The sequence below is a fragment of the Nicotiana sylvestris genome, chromosome 10, assembly GCF_000393655.2.
Source record: "Nicotiana sylvestris chromosome 10, ASM39365v2, whole genome shotgun sequence".
Lineage (NCBI taxonomy): Eukaryota > Viridiplantae > Streptophyta > Magnoliopsida > Solanales > Solanaceae > Nicotiana > Nicotiana sylvestris.
The window spans coordinates 51,383,690-51,397,580 of NC_091066.1; positions in this window are offsets into that span (position 1 = coordinate 51,383,690).

Genomic DNA, 13,891 nt, shown 5'->3' on the forward strand with positions numbered 1-13,891 from the left:
TATGAAATATAATGGAAGATTGAAAGGAAATAGGTTAGAATCACTTACCAATGAATTGGGGAAGAAGAGCTCTTGGAAAAATTGCCTCTAGGGTTTTCTAGGTTTGAAAATTTGAAAGAATGAAAAACTTTCCATCTAACTCAACTTTTGACCAAGCGTAGATGCCATCGCAATTGCGATAGTTTGTTCGCAATTGCGAACATGGACTCCACGCAATTGCGATCATTTTGATCGCAAATGCGAACCTTGCTTCCCCCAGCCCACTTCGCAATTGCAAAGAAATTGGTCGCAAATGCGAACCTGTGGTGCCCAACTATTCTTCACAATTGCAAGGAAGTAGCTCGCACATGCGAACCTGACAGGAATTCTGCCATATCGCAAACGCGAGGCCTGACCTCGCAAGCCTACACCAGAAACTGAAGAACACCAGTATTGTTTCTAAGTCCAAACTCACTCCGTGGCCTATCCGAAACTCACCCGAGCCATCGGGGCTCCAAACAAATATGCACACAAAGTCCAAAAACGTCATACAAACTTGCTCGCGTGATCAACTCGCCAAAATAACACCTAGAACTATGAATCAGACACCAAATCAAATGAAATTTTTCAAGAAACTTTAGAATTGCTATTTTAACAACCGGACGTCCGAATCACATCAAACTAACTCTGTTTTTCATCAAATTTAATAGATAAGTCATAAATATAGTAATGAACCTATACCGGATTCTGGAACCAAAATACGCGTATCAACTAAGTCAAATATTGGTCAAACCTTTAAAGTCATTAAACCTTTAGACTTTCAAATTTCGACAAAAGTGATAACTTGAGTTAGGGACTTCCAAATTCAGTTTTGGGTATATGCCCAAGTCCCAAATAACTATACGGATCCACCGGGACCGTTAAAATACGGATCCGGTTTCGTTTGCTCAAAACATTGATCGAAGTCAACTCAAATGGGTTTTTAAGGAAAAATTTCATATTTTATCAATTTTTAAAGTAAAAGCCTTCTGGAAAAATGTCCGGACTGCACATGCAAATTGATGAAGGCTTGAGGAAGTTATTGGAGGCTTCGAAACACGGAATTTAGGTTTAAAACTCTAGATGACTTATCGGGTCATCACAAAAATAAAATAAATTTATTTTTGTTTTCAAATTAATCATATAAGAAAATTATTTTTTAAGTCGACAAAATTTTTACGGTACATAATATTTTTTCATAAGAAAAGCATTGGCGATGAGAAATATGAAAATACACCAAATGTCAATTATAGTATAGTATTAAGAGCCAAATTGGTTAAAATGCAAAGTTGAAGTAATAAAGATGAAATAGTTGAAAAGAAAATCTGTTCTAAAACAGTTATATTTAATATAGCCAAATTGGTTAAAATACAAACTTGAAGTAATAAAGATGAGATAGTTGAAAAGAAAATCTGTTCAAAAAGAGATATATTTAATATTTTTTTGTTAATTTTAACAAATAACAAATTTTTATATATTAAAGTTATTTATTGTAAAATATTAACTCATTATTAGTCATTTTTAGACTCTATGTTGTCATTCATTAATTTAGTTCTAGGAGCAATACAGACAATCACTTTATTTTTAAATCACTGAAAAATCAACGATTCAACTTTTTAATTTTTGTGTTACTTATTTGTTTTCATCATTAAGTCACACAGATAATAATGAATTTATAACATATTTTCACAAAAAATCTCAGAAATTACAATAAGGTATTTGAGATTTTTGTAATACATGATTACTCTTTATTGAGCTAGTTAAATGAGATCAATATTCATCATTTTTATGAATTTATGATTTTAAGATAATTTTTATTTATAACTCAAATGCATTATCTAATAATATTTAATATAGAATACACGCACAAAGCGTATCTTGATGAGACTAGTGTTATAGAAATATCATGACATACGCAAGCTTTAAAACTATATTTTTGGTATATGCCAATAATTAATTATTTTCTCTCTAATATTTAAAATCCGTCAAATACTGTCATATAAACTGAGAGAGAGGAAGTGTTTCTTTCTACTTATATACTATACCCCTCGAGCTTGAACGAGCATAATGTTCGCACAACAGCCACTGATGTGGATTAACACTATATACACTCATATTTATGGGAGAATTAGTAAGGGAAAAAAAGAAGATAGAATTGAATGTGTGAAAAATTCAAATTCAAATTAATGTGTTATGTACGTACAATTAAATTTTAAATTATTTAATTTCAAAACATGAAAAATGGAGGAAGTTCACGGAGATGTTGAGTGTTTGAGGTGAAGATGTTGTAAAACAAAACATATTCTTTGTTTATTCTAGGACATAAACTTTTGGTGTTTAACAATTTGATATCTTTATCTAATTGTTTGCAAATTGTAATTCATTATTGCTTAGCCTTAGATGGCTCTTGGACCACATTATGGAGTATTACTTTCCAAGACCGATGTCGACCTTTATGTCAAAAGTGAAAAAAGGGACGAATTTCAATATTCACATTTTTCACATTTATACGCCGTTTTTGGAGTTTCTTGTTTCCTTTGGTATTTTCAAAATAAAATGGTGTTGGAAATTTAATTAGGCGGACTTTTAACTAAAAGTTGGGTGGTGTAGCCAACCTACCCTTCTCCTGTCACGAATGACTTGTCAAAAATAGAAGTTTGTTCACAGCAAATCTCCACCTATTTCTTTCTATAAGCATCATAAATAAAGCAAACTTTTGGTTTTCACTTGAGAGGGGAAGTTGCAGAGAGTAGATTAATTGTCAACAAATATATAAAAAGGGTAACGAAGGATGTAGCTACGTGATCAATGAAATTAAAACGAGAACAAAGAGATACTTTTAATCATTTGGCAGCCCAGAAACCGAATTAATTCAGGTTTACACTAAATAAGTTTTATAAGGAAGCGTTCTCTCTCAAAAGATCTTTATTTTTCATGTTCAAACATAAGACTTCGCTACACGGTGGAAGAAAACAAGTACTTAGTATAATATTTCATCGATTTCGATTTAGGTGATACTATTTGTTTAGTAGGCTATTCCAACCAAAAACACACACATTATATATATATATATATATATATATGAAAATAATTAGCTTTTATCTTCTCATTTACTCTTTATGATAAGTTTTTATAGTCACACAAATATTATAGCATATTTAGAATAACAAGTCTTAAAATCATATATAAAATAAAACGGAGAGAGGATACGATAGTGTTCGAGTAGGGTGGTGATTAATAATGAATTATAAGAATGAGTGGGCACAGCGATAGGTGCATGGGGATGGTTGTTTGGTTGTGGTTGGGAGTTAGGTATATGCATGCATTCATCACCTCTTTCGTCAATTATATTAAATTCAAGTACCATACATTTTGTTTGTTTACATCTTCCATGGCGTACGTCATCGTATTATAAGTTGCCAATGTTCTTTGGCCATGCTTTGTGAAAGCTAGAAGCTATTCAGGACTATTTTCAAATAAATAATTAAGGCCAAAAAGTTTGTTTTAGAATGAAATTAGTGGTTAATTATGTGCTGTTCCATATTGTTCCAAAACGTGTCAGTTAGTTATTATATTAGATAATTAAACTAGCAACTCACGTAGATGTCTTAACTTGAAGGTGAGGATTAATAAATTTTTATTTAATGATTTTGTCTTGTTAGCGGTAGGTTATAGTGTATTGGGGAAAATCAATATTACACTTGGAATTAATTATGTGGCTGACGTAGCAAGACACGCAGATCATTAGAAAATTGACAGCTGGAGGAGAGTACTTAAAGATATGCGAGTCTTAATAGGTACGAGCAAGGCGTCTAAGAGACAAGAAGAAACGGTCGCTCGGGTCTCTTCATAATTTAAAGAGATACCAGCGGAATGAATCAAGACAGCAAAAAATACAGATTCGTTAACCTTCAATTAATGGGCATGAATAATTAGAAACGTTACAGAATCTTCACGGAACAGTTACGATTGCCAATTATAACGTTTTATTAATGTCATTAATTGCTCATTATGACTCGATTATGAGAGGGAATAAATGTTGTACTTAAAAATAGCTATAAAAAGGAGAGAAATGACATTTGTATGGGGACACTCTGATTATTACTGAATATACTTATTTACATTGCTTTACATTGATTGCTTTGTTATTTCTCATTCTAATTTTCCTTTCTCATTGCGAAAATATTTCTTTATTTGATTATCAGTAGTCCGAGTACTTCTAAAAATAAGCTTTGACCGAAATTCCTATTTTCTGGTTAAACAAATTGGTTTTGTTACCGGGCATCTAATAATCTTTTACTTTCCAAATCAATCCTTCTGCCAAAAAATCATGTCGAACATCAACAACAACAACCAACAAAACCTACAAAACCAAGAAAATCAGCCACATCAGTTGAATTAGCAAAATCAACAAGGTGATGGAACTCCAGCCCCATCACCGCAAAACTCTCCTCGACAATCTCGAGAGGGGACTCATGATAGATCTGAATCTAATATGAATGACCAGCATGAGAACGATCAAGCTATTGATGCAACATTGAAGGAATTAATCGCCCAACAAGTCAACAATGCTCTTCAAGCTTTTGTTAGTAGGTTGCCAACTGTACCACCAACTCCACCTCCAAATAACACCTCAACCATAGAAAATCCCCGCTCGGGATTCGCTAATTCAGGCAGCGGAGGAACTCCCAGCGAATCTCGTGATGGAGGGTCAGGTAACCCAGTTAATTCTCATTTAAAGTTTAGTACTAACTTTGTAGAAGCAGCTGAAGGAGCAGAGCAATCTCATAGAGCAGATATCAAGGGAATAGATATGGAGAAATACTCTCAGCAACCTTGGAATCCAAGTGCCGCTCCTTTGCCGATTCCAAAAAAATTCAAGATGCCCGATATCCCGAAGTATGATGGAACAACTTATCCACGAGATCACGTAACGACATTTACAACTGGCGTAAAGGGCAACAACTTGACCAATCAAGAAATTGAATCAGTATTGGTGAAAAAATTCGGAGAAACACTCACAAAGGGAGCACTGACATAGTATTCTCTTTTACCTGAAAATTCTACTGATTCTTTTGTTGAGCTTGCAGATTCATTTATAAAAGCACACTCGGCAGCTCAAAAAGCTGAAAAAAGGATGGAATACATTTTCAAAATAAAATAAGGAGATACAGAGCTGCTCAGGGAATTCGTAGATAGATTCCAGCGTGAAAGGATGATGTTGCCACGTGTACCCGATAATTGGGCAGCTATGGCATTTGCCAGTAATCTAAATGAAAAAAGTTCGGAAGCCACGAGAAGACTCAAAGAGAGCTTACGAAAATTTCCCGCAATAACTTGGAATGATGTTTACCATAAATATAGCACAAAGCTGCGGATAGAAAAAGATACTATCACTCAGTCTCGGAAAGATGAAAGAGTAAGTTCAAGGCGGGCAAAAACTGAAAAAAGTTCCGGTAAAAATAGGTACGAACCTTATATGGGACCAGTTGGAAGGGATTCACGTTCAAAACAGGAAAACCCAAGGTATGTTCCTAGATCAAGGGACAGAGAATAGGGTTCGTCGTCAAGGTTCGGAAAGGAGCAAAACATGCGAGACGACAACAGAGGTTCAAAAGCAAAAATTGGTGATTACAGTTTTAATGTTAGCACATCCGAGTTGGTGGCTGTTTTAAGAAGCATGAGAGATAAGGTATAGTAGCCAAAAGAAATGAGATCGAACCCAAACAGGAGGAATCCTGATTTTTGGTGTGAGTTTCACAACGATCACGGTCATAAAACGGTGGATTGCTACAAGGTGAAGTAGAGCATCTATTAAAACAAGGTTACTTAACCGAATTGTTTAGTGAAGAGGGAAAGCAAACATATATGAAGAATAGGCAAGAACCGCCGAAACCTCCATCACCAAAAATAACGGTTAATGTCATAAGTGGAGGGGAGGATATCAATGGCGTAGCATATACGGCAGCAAAAAAGGTGTCAAAAATCACAATCACCCACGGGAAGCGAGTTCGTCAAGTTTTCGAAGAAGATAGTATAACATTTGATGATGCAGATGCAGATGGCATGCTGACCCTACACAATGATGTGCTGGTAATATCTTTACTTGTACATGATACTAATGTAAAACGAGTTTTGATTGATCCAGGTAGTTCTATAAATATCATTTTGTTAAGATTGGTAAATGAGATGCAAGCCAATGATAAATTGGTACCCAAAGCACGGACCTTGTCTAATTTTGACTACTCGAGCATTGTAACAAAAGGGGAGATAATACTCGCCACATTCGTAGAAGGAGTAGTCAAAGATACCAAATTTCAAGTGATAGAAATGGGCATGGCGTACAATATAATTCTCGGCAGACGGTGGATTCACGAAATGGATGTTGTTCCATCTACCCTACAACAAGTTATCAAGTTTCCTTCACAATGGGGAATACGACAAATCTATGGTGATCAACAAGCTTCTTGAAGCATGAACTCAGTGGCAGATTCAAACGCGAAAAGCGACGAAAAATAACAATTACAGAATTCAGTTGAGGATTTAGCAACACAAGCCTCAACTGTAGACGGACAAACGGATGTAGACTCAAGGCCCTATACTATTCAAGAACCAGAAGAAAATGAAAACATCAAAACAACAATCGAGGAACTGGAAGTTGTGGTATTATTTGTACATTGGCCGGATAGAAAAGTCTACATTGGAACCAACCTCAGCCCGGAGATGAAAAGTAAGTTGATTGAATTTTTAAAAGATAATGCAGATTGCTTTGCTTGGTCTCATTCAGATATGACAGGTATACCACCAGAGGTAATAACCCATAAGCTGAATGAAGATCCAACATATCCACCTATCAAACAAAAGAAAAGAAAGCAAGGGTCCTTCAAAAATCAGGTGATTTAGGATGAAGTACAAAAGTTCTTAAATACTGGGTCTATCCGCGAGGTAAAATATCCTGATTGGTTAGCTAATACTATAGTAGTGCCCAAAAAGAATAGTAAGTGGCGAGTTTGTGTAGACTATACTGATTTAAATAAAGCTTGCCCTAAAGATTCTTTTCCATTATCGCACATAGATCAACTAATTGATGCTACTGCAGGACATGAGCTATTAAGTTTTTTAGATGCATATTTAGGATATAACCAGATAAAATGGATCCTCTAGATGAGGAAAAAACTTCCTTTATTACAGACAAGGGGACTTACTACTATAAAGTTATGCCATTCGGTCTAAAGAATGCTGGGGCTACGTACTAGAGGCTAGTGACCAAGATATTTCAAGAACATCTAGGAAAAACCATGGAGGTTTATATAGATGATATGCTAGTCAAATTACAACAAGCAAGGGATCATATTCAACACCTGTCAGATACGTTTTAGATTCTCCACAAATTTAACATGAAGTTAAATCCTGAGAAATGTGCATTTGGTGTGTCGTCAGGTAAGTTCTTGGGATTCCTTGTTTCTAACCATGGCATTGAAGTAAATCCCATGCAGATAAAGACTATTGAAGAAATACCAGATATACTTATGAGCAAAAAAGAAGTGCAGAGGTTGACAGGTAGATATAGCAGCGTTGGGAAGATTTATTTCCAAATCATCAGAAAAATGCTTTAAGTTCTTTTCAGCCTTGAAAAAGCAAAATCAATTTGAATGGTCTGAAGAATGTCAACAAGCACTCAAAAATTTAAAAGCGTACTTGTCAAACCCACCATTGCTGGCCAAACCAAAGGTCGGAGAAAAACTACTCATCTACCTCGCTGTTTTGGAAGTGGCAGTAAGTGTCATATTAGTTCGAGAGAACCAAGGTAAACAATCTCCAATTTACTATATTAGCAAGTCTTTATTGAATGCTGAAACTCGATATCCTCATTTAGAAAAACTTGCACTAGAATTAATTATGGAATCTAGAAAATTAAGGTCGTATTTTCAATATCATCCTATCTCTGTAGTAACTACCTACCCCTAACATAATATATTGCATAAACAAGAGTTATTACGTAGGTTAGACAAATGGGCTATAGAACTAAGTGAATATGACATCACATATCAACCTAGAACTGCAATAAAGTCACAGGTTTTATCAGATTTTGTGGTAGATTTTAGCCCAAGGATGGTAGAGAGGCAGAAAAAAAACTACAGGTATTTAACGGGTCTAATCCAGGTACTTGGACCTTATTTACCAATGGCTTTTCAAATATAAAAGGAGCAGGTTTAGGCATTATCCTGATCCCACCTCCAGGAGAGACTATACGACAAGCCATAAAATGCCATCCTATTACTAATAATGAAGCAGAATATGAAGCTGTGATTGCAGGTTTAGAATTGGCATGAGAGCTCGGAATAGAGCAGGTCATAATCAAAAGCGACTCGCAACTCGTAGTTAACCAAATGCAGGGGACTTATATAGCTAGAGAGTCGAGGATGCAAAAATATCTGGAAAAGGCACGGGCTTAATTAGACAATTCCAAACTTGGAAAATTGTGCAGATACCAAGAGATAAGAATGCCAAAGCAGACACGTTAGCTAATCTTGCATCCGCTGCAGAAGTAACAAATGAAGAGAATGCTTCTGTAATACATTTGTTTCATTCGGTATTCGACCAAGATAAAAAAGAGGTAAATTTCAATAATTTAACTTGGATTGGAGAAACAAGATTGTCAATTTTTTGCAGTACGGAACACTACATGAAGATAAGAAAAAGGCTCAGGCACTTCATCGAAAGTCTGCTTGTTATTGCTTAGATCGGGGCAATCTATATCAAAAAATGTTCGGTGGCCCTCTAGCAATGTGTCTCGGACCTTCTCAAATGGAATATGTGATGAGGGAAATACATAAAGGACGTTGTAGAAATCACTCTGGAGGAAGATCCTTGGTAAAAACTTTAATTAGAGCAGGGTATTACTGGCCAAAAATGGAAGAAGAGGCGGAAAAGTTTGTGGCTAACTGTGACAAGTGCGAAAGGTATGGTGACAACATGCATCGACCAGCAGAGTTATTACACCCGGTTGTTGCACCATGGACTTTTATGAAGTGGGGTATAGATATCGTGGGTCCACTACCACAAGCCAAAGGCAAGGTATGATTTCTATTAATGCTCACTGAATATTTTACTAAGTGGGTAGAAACAGGTGCCTTCAAGTAGGAACGAGAAAAAGAGGTCAGAGACTTCATCTGGCGAAACATCATATGCCGATTTGGAGTTCCAAAAGAGAACATGTGCGATAATGGCCCACAGTTCATAGGTGCGCAAATCACAGAATTCTTTCAAAGTTGGCAAAAATTAAAAGGATTACTTCAACACCTTATCATCTAGCAGCCAATGGGCAAGCTGAATCAACAAATAAAGTTATTATTAATAACTTGAGTAAAATACTAGAGGATTCAAAAGGCAAGTGGCCAGAGGTGCTACTTGGAGTCTTGTGGGCTTACCGAACTATAACGACCCAAATCGATGGGCCGCGACGGGCACGCGGTACCATAGTCAACCGAGTACCAACATAAACTATCTTTTCATGTCATACTATCATAGATAACTAAGACGGAAGGCTGCTGTGAGATAAGTAGAATACAATATGTGATACCAACTTATACATAAGACATACGAGCCTATAAAGCCAAAATAACCACTCGTACACTGAACATAGACCGACAAGGCCATAAAATCTTTTATGTACATGACATCTGTCTACAAGCCTCTAAGAATATATAATTTTCATAAAGATCGAGACAAAGTCCCTCCATACCAACCAATGCACATCTAAATCATACTAACCAAACAAGCAACTCCGAAGCAAATGGAGCGCACCAACATCTTTCGCTGAGCTGACAGCTTACTTGGAGGGCTATCGACTTGTCTATCGGGACCTGCGGGCATGAAATGCAGTGTCCCCAGGCAAAAGGGATGTCAGTACGAATAATGTACCGAGTATGTAAGGCACATAAATTAGTACATAATAGACATGGAATAAATATAGTAAATGACTCAACCTATAAGTCTGGATAACTTTGTAAATCATGAAATACTTATAGTGTCATGCATATGCATATGAATGTCATGTCGTGCATAGGTACATATGTTCATAACATCATCAAGCCTCTGAGGGCATCCCATCATATCATCTCGACCACTGTGGGCAAAATCATCAACATATACTAGCTGATCAGGTGGTGGTACGTATATAATGCTATAACCTTTTCCCATATTCCATATGCATCTCTATACATATATATACGCATATATAACACCATCTGGTCATGGGTCAATGTGCATGTATAAATGCATATAAAATACATTAATAAAATCTCTTGGTACGTCATAAGACCATTATGCCTCTGATTAATATCATGAAATAAACTTTACCAACTTACATATTTTTGAGACCCATGAACAGATGATAGAACAATATGACACCAGGGAGAATAAGAATATACACATCTCTAGCATTTCTATGAATAGAGTTATTTATGAAAGTTGTGCATTTGCTCGTTTCGCTTGTGTCGTATAGATCATGCCAAAAAGAATGAAGGGATACCCTTAACATACATGGAGTAGGGGAAAATCCGTATGATATTCTTGGAAAAGATTTCATCCCTTAGAATCGCAAAATCTCACGTTGCTAATGTGCTAATAATTCTCGCTGGAATTGATTTGGTCGCAAGAAATTTTGTTGGAACTTTTTAGATTGAGTTCCAGTGTTTGGTTTGAAAATGCTTGAATTTGAATTAGGAAGAAGATAAATGGTTCTCATTTGATTTTTCAATGTCCAAGTGAAACCCGACTTAAAAGCCTTACACATTAATGTCTTATTGTCTTATGTACATCACTTTAAATGGCCACCTAAGCTAATATGACTAAAAGTCATTTGTACAACATGTGGCTTGCTACCACGTGGGGGGTGGGGGTGGGGGTGGGGGTGGGAATTTTAATCTTTATCCAACTTATTAGTTAATTAGATAATATTTCATTACCCGATAATTAACCAATTATCCGCATAATTAAGAATTATCTCAACTTACTTAAAATACTATTTGTTTTTAACATACCTTGTACATCTTACTATCATGGTCATGTATTACCTTGTATGGCACTAGTTCATAAATATCAGGTATCAACGCTCGACCCGTATTTTATCCCAACATGCCAAACTTGGACGAAAATTCATTTTCTTTGACTTGCTTCCCCTCTCATCCTCACGAATTTACTCATCACTTATGAAATAGCATAATTCTTATAATATCCGAATAATCTTTTCCTTGGACTGATGTCAATTACCTTACGACAAATTCAACGTACAATACTGTAGGGTGCAGCATCGTCGTAATTTAATATTGCGAAGCGTAACATCATCTTAATATAATACTGCGAGATATAATATCGACATAATATTGTGGGGCATAACACGAACAACAATAAAAATAAGTACGAGATAAACACCATTCTCACTTGTGTACGGTGCTGAAGACTTAATTCCAGTTGAAGTAGGGGAACCAAGTACGAGATATACTCAAGCAACTGAAGAGTCAAATGAAGAGGAGATGTAGGTAAATTTCGATTTGCTTGAAGAAAGGAGAGAAACAGCTTTGATAAGGATGACTGTACAAAAATAAGTTATTGAGCGACATTACAATCAGAAAGCTTGTCTTAGATACTTCAAGATTGGGGACTACATACTCAAGAAAGTTTTTCAATCCACAAGATATCCAAATGCATGAAAGCTGAGTCCAAATTGGGAAGGACCTTACAAGGTTCGAGGTATCGCAGGAAAATGTGCATATGAATTTGAAACCATGGATGGAAAGGTTCTACCCTCGAGTTGGAATGTTGTTCATCTGAAAAAGTATTATTTCTAAGAAAGGGAAAGGAAAGGAAATACCCACGATCAGGTACCTTTAATTACGATTTTTGTTTTTGAATAGTTAAAATTATACTAACAATTTTAGATGATAGGCAAAAAGCTAGCCCACGCCAAATGATGATATTAGACCTAAAAGACACGCAGAAGAAACATAATTCCCGGTGTAGGGTTACAACTTTTCTGATGGAAATATAAAGGGTTAAGCAGTCTTCATCTAAGTTATATCTCCGAGTCCCGTATGTTTTTCCTTTTCAGGAAAAGGACTGCGTGGAAGGAGTAATTAAGTGCTCGAGATTTCATACTTCAAAGCTCAAACACTTAGGGGACTATATAATATATGTATAAGGAAGGCAAAGAAGACTGGAACAATTAGAATTCAAGTCAAGCCTAAAGTCTACCCAACAAATCAAAAGTTTAGAGCAAAGCCACGAGCCAAAAACACAAGCCTGATTCAAAAACCTATAAAGAATACATCGTGGATGTAAATTCCAAAATCTTACGAATGTTTAGGTTAAAGTCAATATTTTGTCATGGATTATCAAGATATACCCTTGAAGTTTTTTTTCCACAAATATATTGTAAAGAAAATAGTTATGAAAGAATTATAGATGATACTTAAACACATGTAAAGTATTATTTAGTTCGAAAGTTCGAATGATACAAAACTTTCCTCAAAGTTATTCAAAGAAACATGTGTGTTCCTATTTCTTATTTCGTAAGTTTACACCATTATGAAGTTGAGACATCTTTTTCATTAAGTGTCATATATAAAGGGCCCTCTTTTTTAATATCGTGCTTGATTTAAAAAGTCACGAAATTAACAAAGCATTTTAAGTGCAAAAGTTAAAGGGTAAAACAAAAACCCACGTATTAAAATTAAAGTGGAAAGTAAAGCCCCAAACTTAAAAATAAAAAGGCATGGGTAGACCACTAACAGAGTAAAATAGAAACTCGAAATAAAGATATCATAAAAGTTGAACAAAAAAATTTATAGTATCTTAATAACTTAGTTAAAACTAAGTATAAACTTAGGTCCAACTTAATTGTCTTCACAAAAACCCCCGAAATGAACTAGGGGTATGATATTCCCAAAAAAACATTACCCCTAAATGGGACTAGGGGTAAACCTTCAATTGTTCCACCAAATAAAAAAAATCAAACAGCACTTCAAATTTCCTTAAAAACCTTTCACTGAGGGGCAAAATCTGAACCAGCAATGGTATCATCAGGGTTAGGATGGGTAGCTTGAGCAGAAGGGGGTTAAATAGTCATTTCACCAAGATTAGCCTCATCACCCTCGGGAGTATCAATCACGGGTGAAGAAAAACTCTGGCTTTGCTGGGTTTTCTCAATTGTTTCCTTAATCTTTGCTATCTCAGCAGCCAAGTTAAAACCTTCCCGGCTTGCCTCTATAAGAGTATCATAGAATACATTCAAAAAGGCCCAACTTACTTCAACAGTAGCCTTGTCCTCAAGAGCTTCGTAATCTCTCTCCCAATGCTCAATCTCATTCCTAAGCTCTTCCTTCTTAGCTAAGGCAGCATCATAAGAAACCTGTAAGGGGGCAAATGAACTCTCCAAAAATTGAACCCTATCGGAAGACACCCGGAGATATTCTTGAGCTTGGGTGAGCATTTGAACAAGCTCTCCCACATAAACTTCTTTCTCATTCAACAGAGCCTTGATACCTTTGATGTTACACCCCATGTTTTCGTACGTAAGAGTACGTCATAAGTCAATTAATGTAAGCTCAAAAATGGAATCATCTTTGAAAAGTTTACAAAGTTAGTTCATCATGTTAACGTGGAGGTTACAAATATTTAAGATCATTGATACCAAGTAGCAAGAGGGTTTGAAGGCTTAAAAGCTAAACAAATTGAAGAAAATAAGTTTCGTCAAAAATTGACAGGTTGGAATGTTTTACCATGTACTTTTTGGAGTGAAACTAGGGTTATTAACATTATAAGGAGATTATAATATTAGTCATTTTAGTCGTATGATAGTTGGTATTATGTT